The sequence below is a fragment of the Balaenoptera ricei genome, chromosome X (genome assembly GCF_028023285.1).
Source record: "Balaenoptera ricei isolate mBalRic1 chromosome X, mBalRic1.hap2, whole genome shotgun sequence".
In the NCBI taxonomy this organism is placed as follows: domain Eukaryota; kingdom Metazoa; phylum Chordata; class Mammalia; order Artiodactyla; family Balaenopteridae; genus Balaenoptera; species Balaenoptera ricei.
Window position 1 is genome coordinate 25,457,468 of NC_082660.1, and position 7,921 is coordinate 25,465,388.

Here is a 7,921-nt window from a genome sequence, read left to right on the forward strand (position 1 = left end):
AGTCATAGATAATATGTGAGTGGCCATAGCTGTGTTCCAGTAAAACTTTATTAACTAACAGATGAAAGGCAGAATTTGGATTGTGGGTCATAGTTTACTGGCACCTCATGCAGGAGAAAAAAGGATAATATAAAAAATTAAGTTCTTGTGTAGGCAAGCCTTGATGGGATCCAGTGTTCAAGTATATAGATTACCATTTGATAAAAACAGAGAAGACTTCCCTGGTAGCACAGTGGTTAAGAATCTGCCTGCCAATGCAAGGGACATGGGCTCTAGCCCTGGTCTAGGAAGATTCCACATGCCATGGGGGAACTAAGCCTGTGTACCACAACTACTGAGCCTGCGCTCTAGAGCCCGTGCTCCGCAACAAGAGAAGCCACCACAATGAGAAACCCACGCACCACAACAAAGAGTAGCCCCCACTCGCCGCAACTAGAGAAAAAAGCCCGTGCGCAGCAACAAAGACCCAATGCAGCCAAAAAGAAATAAAAATAAAAAATAAATTAATTAATTTAAAAAAAAGAGAAAATTCATTCATACTAATAGCATGTAAAGTGAAATATGGGTTTTGATGAGGATAGAATGGAAGATCATGGTTGTAGAAGCATGTATAGAACTTTTCTGATTGTTTCTATTTTCCCATGTTAGGAAATGTTAAATCATCCACCTGACCTTAATTATCAAATTCATCTCTGAATTGAACATCTTCAGCTTTATCTACCCCAATCACACCCCCTGCTACCATTAACAGAACTACTATTTTCTCCTTGAAAATGTCTTTTCTCTACCTATAAGGCTGTTAATCATGAATATGGCTTTATCAAAATGATAAATGAATACCTTCAGGTCATTCTACCTTTTTCTCCACATCTAAGCTCAAATTTCCTCTGTATTAGTTTCAATGTTAAGCAGGGAATAACTAGTGGCAAACATGGCCACTGGCAGGTACTTCTGACTTACATCATCATTACAGAAAGTGTTTTAAAAAATTAATGCCCCTTTCTTCCTACCTCAAAAAGAAGTCAAGGCTGGAGATAAGTGGTTTATCCTGAGGCATGGTGATGGAGCATGCATATTTCTTGCTTGGGTCCTGTGACCCCTGTATGTAATGTTAGCTGATATCAGCTGATTTTTTTTGGCATACGCTTCACACATGCTAATTAACATATATGCTAATTTTAATTGATTAAAGGAATCTACATCTACTTTGATATTGACATTTATTTGTATTTCAATGAAACAACACAGTGATTTGGGCCATCTCTGGCCTGGAAAACTATTAAATGCCTGAGTAGTCAAAGGGAAACATTGATGGTAATCCAGTGATGGTATTTAATGCAATTAATGTGTTAAAACTATACTTTTCAAGTTTGTTTTCTCCTGGAAAGCAAATTCATTTTATGCTAAGGGAAAGAAAGGAAAATGAAAATGATGCCTTTTAATGGGTTCTCCCATAAACCTATTCATTAAGTATTTAAAAAGATAGATTGGTCTAAGAAATCAAGCTGTTGGAATTATTGTACAAAGCAGATTCTAAATATATGCTAATCCATTGCTTTTCCCCCCTTGAGACTGTTTTAAAGTATGCCTAGCACTTCTCTTTCCTAAATCTACATATCCTAAGAAGACAAAGGAGCCTGCTCAGCAATTCCTTTCCTAGCCATTTGTTTTCAATTCCAAAGAAGTTTTCTCTATGTATGCTCAGTTTAGTAGGCAACTGTTTATTTCTATTGTATAAAATGACTGTATTTCAACATCACTAAGATTTAGTAAGCATTTATTTTGTTGAAGGAGTACTTTTTTGGCAGCCAACATTATTACAGAAGGTGCTGTAAACTATGGAGGTTGCAAAAGTCATAGCAGTGAGGGTGCAGATAGTTGAGAAAATCATGTTTTCTGAGAGATGGAATATATTGACAAGTGCTTTCCAACCGGCCCATCTTCCCTACTCCTCGAAATTTTGAAGTAATTGCAAATGTTGGTGCCCTGGATTCTATTGGGTTTGAGGCCATATTACCTCAGTCTCATGGATAAAAAGCCTTCAGCCACCTTATAAAACATGTTTAAAGTAGAAAAACATAGATAAAATAGAAAAGAAAAACCTTCAAAGGCATATATTTCTGGGTAGAGGCAGAGTTTTCTGAAAATACCTCCTCACCTGCATACTGGGGACTTAATATGCTTTTACTGTGGCAACAATATATTTTTACCTCCACAAGGCACGATGCTCCATAATTCCTAAGAAAATAACATATATGGGGGGAAATGGGAGTCATAAGTAACTAATGTCAGATCTACTCTTGATATCAGGAGTAGAATTTGTAAAAAGTAATAAAGCATCAAGGCACTTTAACTCAATGGTTAAGAGTACAGATGCATATACCCTGAGAAAACCACAATTCAAAAAGAGTCATGTACCACAATGTTCATTGCAGCTCAATTTACAATAGCCAGGACATGGAAGCAACCTAAGTGCCCATCAACAGATGAATGAATAAAGAAGATGTGGCACATATATACAATGGAATATTACTCAGCCATAAAAAGGAATGAAACTGAGTTACTTGTAGTGAGGTGGATGGACCTAGAGTCTGTCATACAGAGTGAAGTAAGTCAGAAAGAGAAAAACAAATACCGTATGCTAACACATATATATGGAATCTAAAAAAAAAAAAAATGGTCATGAAGAACCTAGGGGCAAGATGGGAACAAAGACACAGACCTACTAGAGAATGGACTTGAGGATATGGGGAGGGGGAAGGGTAAGCTGGGACAAAGTGAGAGTGGCATGGACATATATACACTCCCAAATGTAAAATAGATAGCTAGTGGGAAGCGGCGCATAGCACAGGGAAATCAGCTCGGTGCTTTGTGACCACCTAGAGGGGTGGGATAGGGAGGGTGGGAGGGAGGGAGATGAAAGAGGGAAGAGATATGGGGACACATGTATATGTATAACTGATTCACTTTGTTATAAAGCAGAAACTGACGCACCATTGTAAAGCAATTACACTCTAATAAAGATGTTAAAAAAAGACAAAAAAAATCAATATACATCTTCTACATAAACAAAATCCATGTAAAAAATCAAATAAAAAGTCTCCATACTTTAAAACAGCAACAGCAAAAAGAATATATAGAGAAATAAATCTAAAATGAAACTCAGACGTTTTCTGAAGGACTGAAATTGAGTTGAACAAATGGAAAAATATATACCATGCTTTAGCTAGGAAGATTCAACAAAAAAAAGATGTCTATTCCTCTTAAAGTGAATTTGTATAACATTTATAAATAACAAATTAATGTAATCTCTAGTACTAACAGTTTTGTTGCTATGTTTGTTTTGTTTTCTAAAATTAAGAAACTATGGTTAAAAGTTTATTTGGGAAAAGAAGTAGGCAAAAATGGATAGTAAAACATTGTTAAAAATCAATTAAGGGATACTAGCCTTATTAAATTAAAGTATATCATAAGATCTTAATAATTAAAACCACGTTATATTTGTATATAAATAGAGAAAGCAATGGAATAGGATGAAAAGTTCAGAAATAGACTGGAATAAATATGGAAATTAGTATATGATAAAGGTGGCATCTAAAAAATCAGTTGGCAAAAGTGAATTTTTAAAATATATCTTGTTTGGACAACTGGGAGCCACTTAGAGGGAGAAAGATAATCTTTAGTTCTATCTCTCACAATATACACCAGAATTAACTCCAATTGGATTACAGATTTAAGTGGGGAAAAAAGAAACCCCACAAATATCAGAAGTAAATATAGGTGCATTTCTTATAAGTCTGTAGTTGAGTAGTACTTTCTAACAAAAGAGTCAAAATCCAGAAGGCATAAATAAAAAGAGTAATAAGAAATTTTACTAAATTATTTTAAAAATCATAAGCAAAGTCAAAAGACAAATGAAAAATACTGAAACATCTTTAGTTTGTACCACAGACAAAAGACCAACCTCCTTATGATATAAAAATCTTCTAGAAATCAAGGATAATAAGACAAACAATTCAATAGAAAAATTAGCAAGGAACATGAAATGGCAATTCTCAGAAAGACAAATACAAATGGTCTTTAAACAAAGAAAATGGTTTTCTGATTTTTCACTTATAGTAAAAGAAATGAAAACACACACTACAGAGTTGCTTTTTCTCACCTATCATATTCCAAAATTGTTTAAAAAACATGGTTGGTGAGGCTGTGGGAAAACATTCTAATACACTGCTGGTGAGAGTGATAAATGGTGTAATTCCTATTCAGGGAAACTGAGATTATTTACCAAAATATGACTACAATTATCCTTTGACCCATGATATCCACTTTTGGGTATTTGTCCTACAAAAATGCATTCTAAAATGATATATGAATGAGGTTACTCATCAAGGCAGTGTAACAGTAAACAACTGGAAACAAACCATGTGTATGTTGACGGGAAATTGATTAAATAACCCAGGCTACATCTATACAATGGAATATTATGCATCTGTAAAAAGAATGAGTATAGTCTTTATGAGCAAAATAGAGTGATATCCAATAAAACTTTAAAGTAAAAAAAAAAGATGAAATACTGTATATGCTACCTATTTTCTATGACATGAAGCTAGTGAATGTATCTTCATATTTGCATATATTTGCATAAAATACTGAGAAAATAAGAAAATCTAATAAAAATATTTATCAGTAAAGTGGAGTGGAATGGAATGGAGGGTTGGGATAGTAAGAAGACTTCTGAACATGTATTTTATATTCTTTTGATTTTTGAATCAAGTACACATCTTACCTATTCAAAAATCTTTTAATGTTAAAAATGATCAATAGGAGTATCTTCCTGCTCTCTACATTTGAAGTACACTTTAAATAATAGTTTAAATTTATTTTTCTACTTTATTTTGAATCGTATAGTTACATGTGGAAAAAATTTTGTTGGATAATTTGGTATTACAGGATTTACATGTCTCCCACATATAAGACAAAAATGTTCTATTAATGATTGCCTCTACCTCTTTGTGAGGAACAATGTTCCTTGTTTATTTCACATGTCACTGAAGACTGGGATAAACTACTGGGAAACTGAATTTGTAACAGTTTGGAATACAGAAATTGTTTAATTTTCTGCTAGGAAGAACAAGGAAAAATTTTTTTTTACTCCAGCTGTAATTGCAGTATAATTCAGTGGGTTACTGTCTACTAACTTTCCTGGAATATATTAAATTCATCAGGCAACATAAAAGCAGGTTATAAAAACCCATTTTGTTAATTAACTTTTTAAAATACAAAAAATGTAAGCGTGTTGAGTTCTTCACTGCTACACAATGGATTCTCCAAATAACACAACTATATTCACGCTTATTAACATGATAGAGAGTTGCCTGATTTTTAACTAAATACAGTTGATTGGCTTGCATATTCTCGGTATATTTCTATTTTAAATTAATCCATCTCACATACACTTTAAAATAGGAGAGAAACAAGTATTATTTCAGCCAGAAGAAACTGTCTTGGAAATAAATAAGTGTATATACCCTGTTTCTGAGAAAATGGATTAATACCTTGCATATCTAAACATATTTAACACTAAGTAACTATTAAGGAAAAGAAATAAAATATTAATGTTGTTACAGGATTCAAATCAAATATTGCATTCAGATTCCATGTTTGCAATTCTATATTAAATAAAAAATAAGAGACATGATAATAAATTGTAGCACATGCTAATTGTAGGATGGAAGACTATCCAAAAAGACAAACTTCATGGATCAAGTCAGAATCTTCAGCTGAATCTTTCAGTAGCCCTTCAAGATTCATCCCTAGTGACAGTTAAATTTGTAATACGCAGGAAAACAAAATCAAATACTAAGCTCATTTCCAAAGGATGTGCAAACTGTCTAAGGGATGCATTCCCCTTCTAAAATACTTCAAATGACCTTTAAGTAATAAGATAAAGGCTCAGATCAGCAATCGTCAAATGGAGACTACACTAAGAGTTAACAGCAGCTAGGATTGAAAATTTTGTTTTTCTCCACCCAAGAACAGATTTATTTGCAATAATTATAAATAATAAATTTGACCCACCAACTAGAGATGTAGCATTTTAAAAAGGTAATATATTTATGTTTTAACTTTTTATTTTCAGATTTTATGTTTTATAAAGGTCTAGATGAGCCCAATATGTGGTTGGAAATTGTAAAAGTAAAGATTATACACTGCATTTTAAATGCCACTGAATAGACACACATGCACACACACACACACCTGGCTAGTTTTACAGAGAGAATAATATAACTTGTAATTTAAAATTATTATAAATGAACTAAATTTAATGTTAATATATAAATATCTAGGAATAATTCTAAAGTATATTATAAAATTGCTCACAATAAGAAATAAGTTAATCTTTTAAGTGTAAATACATAAGATAAACAAAGTAAATATATATATATAATATAAATGAGAACCTTTGTTAAAAAATAAAATGCTGCAAATGCAAATGTCCTTTCCATCAATAATGTAGTTATCTTTGAAAAGAACAAGAGGAATGAGTTAGCAGCCCATCTTAGTGATTGTGTACTATCTAAATCAATATAGCACTACCCTCTGCTTGTGTACCCTATTCAGTCTAACCAAAGCTTGGTAACTTATATATCACAACATAGACCAGAGGCCACCCTCTATTATCATGTTTCAGTTCGCCTTAGGGCATTCCTCTCCATTCCCTCTCTCTATAATAAATTTTCTCAGGGGCAGCTAAGCGATTATTCTCTCTCTTATCAGTTCTCATGACCTCTGACTCTCCTCTTAATCTGAATCAGTTCTTAACAACCCTTTCTTTTTCCAGACTAATTCACAGTCCTACTTAAGATCAAATATTATGTAGTCCCTTTCTTTATGTCTTTAGCTAATATCCATTATATATCTACTCGGTGACAGTCATGAGACATACATCATCTCATGTATTTCTAAGAACACATTAATGTAGGTACATAATTTTAAATAAAATTTTAAATTTTTAGTATTACATATACAAAACTAAACAAATCCTATGTGAACAGCATTAGTTATTCACTGAGTGAACACATCTACATAAAGCACACAGACCCAGAAATACTGTATTTTCATCACTCCAGAGGCTCCATCGTACTCCCTTGCCTTTTCCTAAAAGATAATGACTATCCTGACTTCCAGCAAAAGATTATTTGCCTGTTTTGGAACATGTTACAGATAGAATCATATAGTATGCATTCTTTTATATCTGGCTTCTTTTGCTCCATGTGTTTGGTAGATTTATCAGTGGTGCTTTCTGCAGTAGCACTCTCTTTTTCTTTGCTGTATATACCATTGTATGAATAGATGACTCATTTATCCACTTCATTGTTGAGTGGCATTTGGGTTGTTTCCAAGTTTGGGATATTATGAATAATACTTTTATGAACTTTCTTTCCTACATGTTTTATTAAATATATATGTGCCTTTCTGTTGGGTATATACTCAAGAGTGGTATTGTTGGATCAGAGGATATGCATATCAACAAATTTGGTAGATAATGCCAAATAATTTTCCAAGGTAGTTCTATCAACATACACTCTAATAAGGAATATATGAAAGCTCCATTTCCCTGTATCCTTGCCAATAATATTGGGCATTTTCAGTCTTTTCAATTGTATTCATTCTAGTGAACATCTACATTGTAGATTTAATATGAATTTCCCTAGTTACTAATGAGGTTGTGCATCTTTCCATAGGATTATTAGCTATTTTTATATTCTCTTTTATGAAGGATATTAAAAAATCTCATCCCTTCTTTACTTGGGTTTTCGATCTCTTTTCATTAATTTAGAGATCCTCTTTATGTATTCTGGATACATTGCTTTGTCAGTTATATGGGTTATAAATACACTGGCTTTTTAAGTCTTAAAAT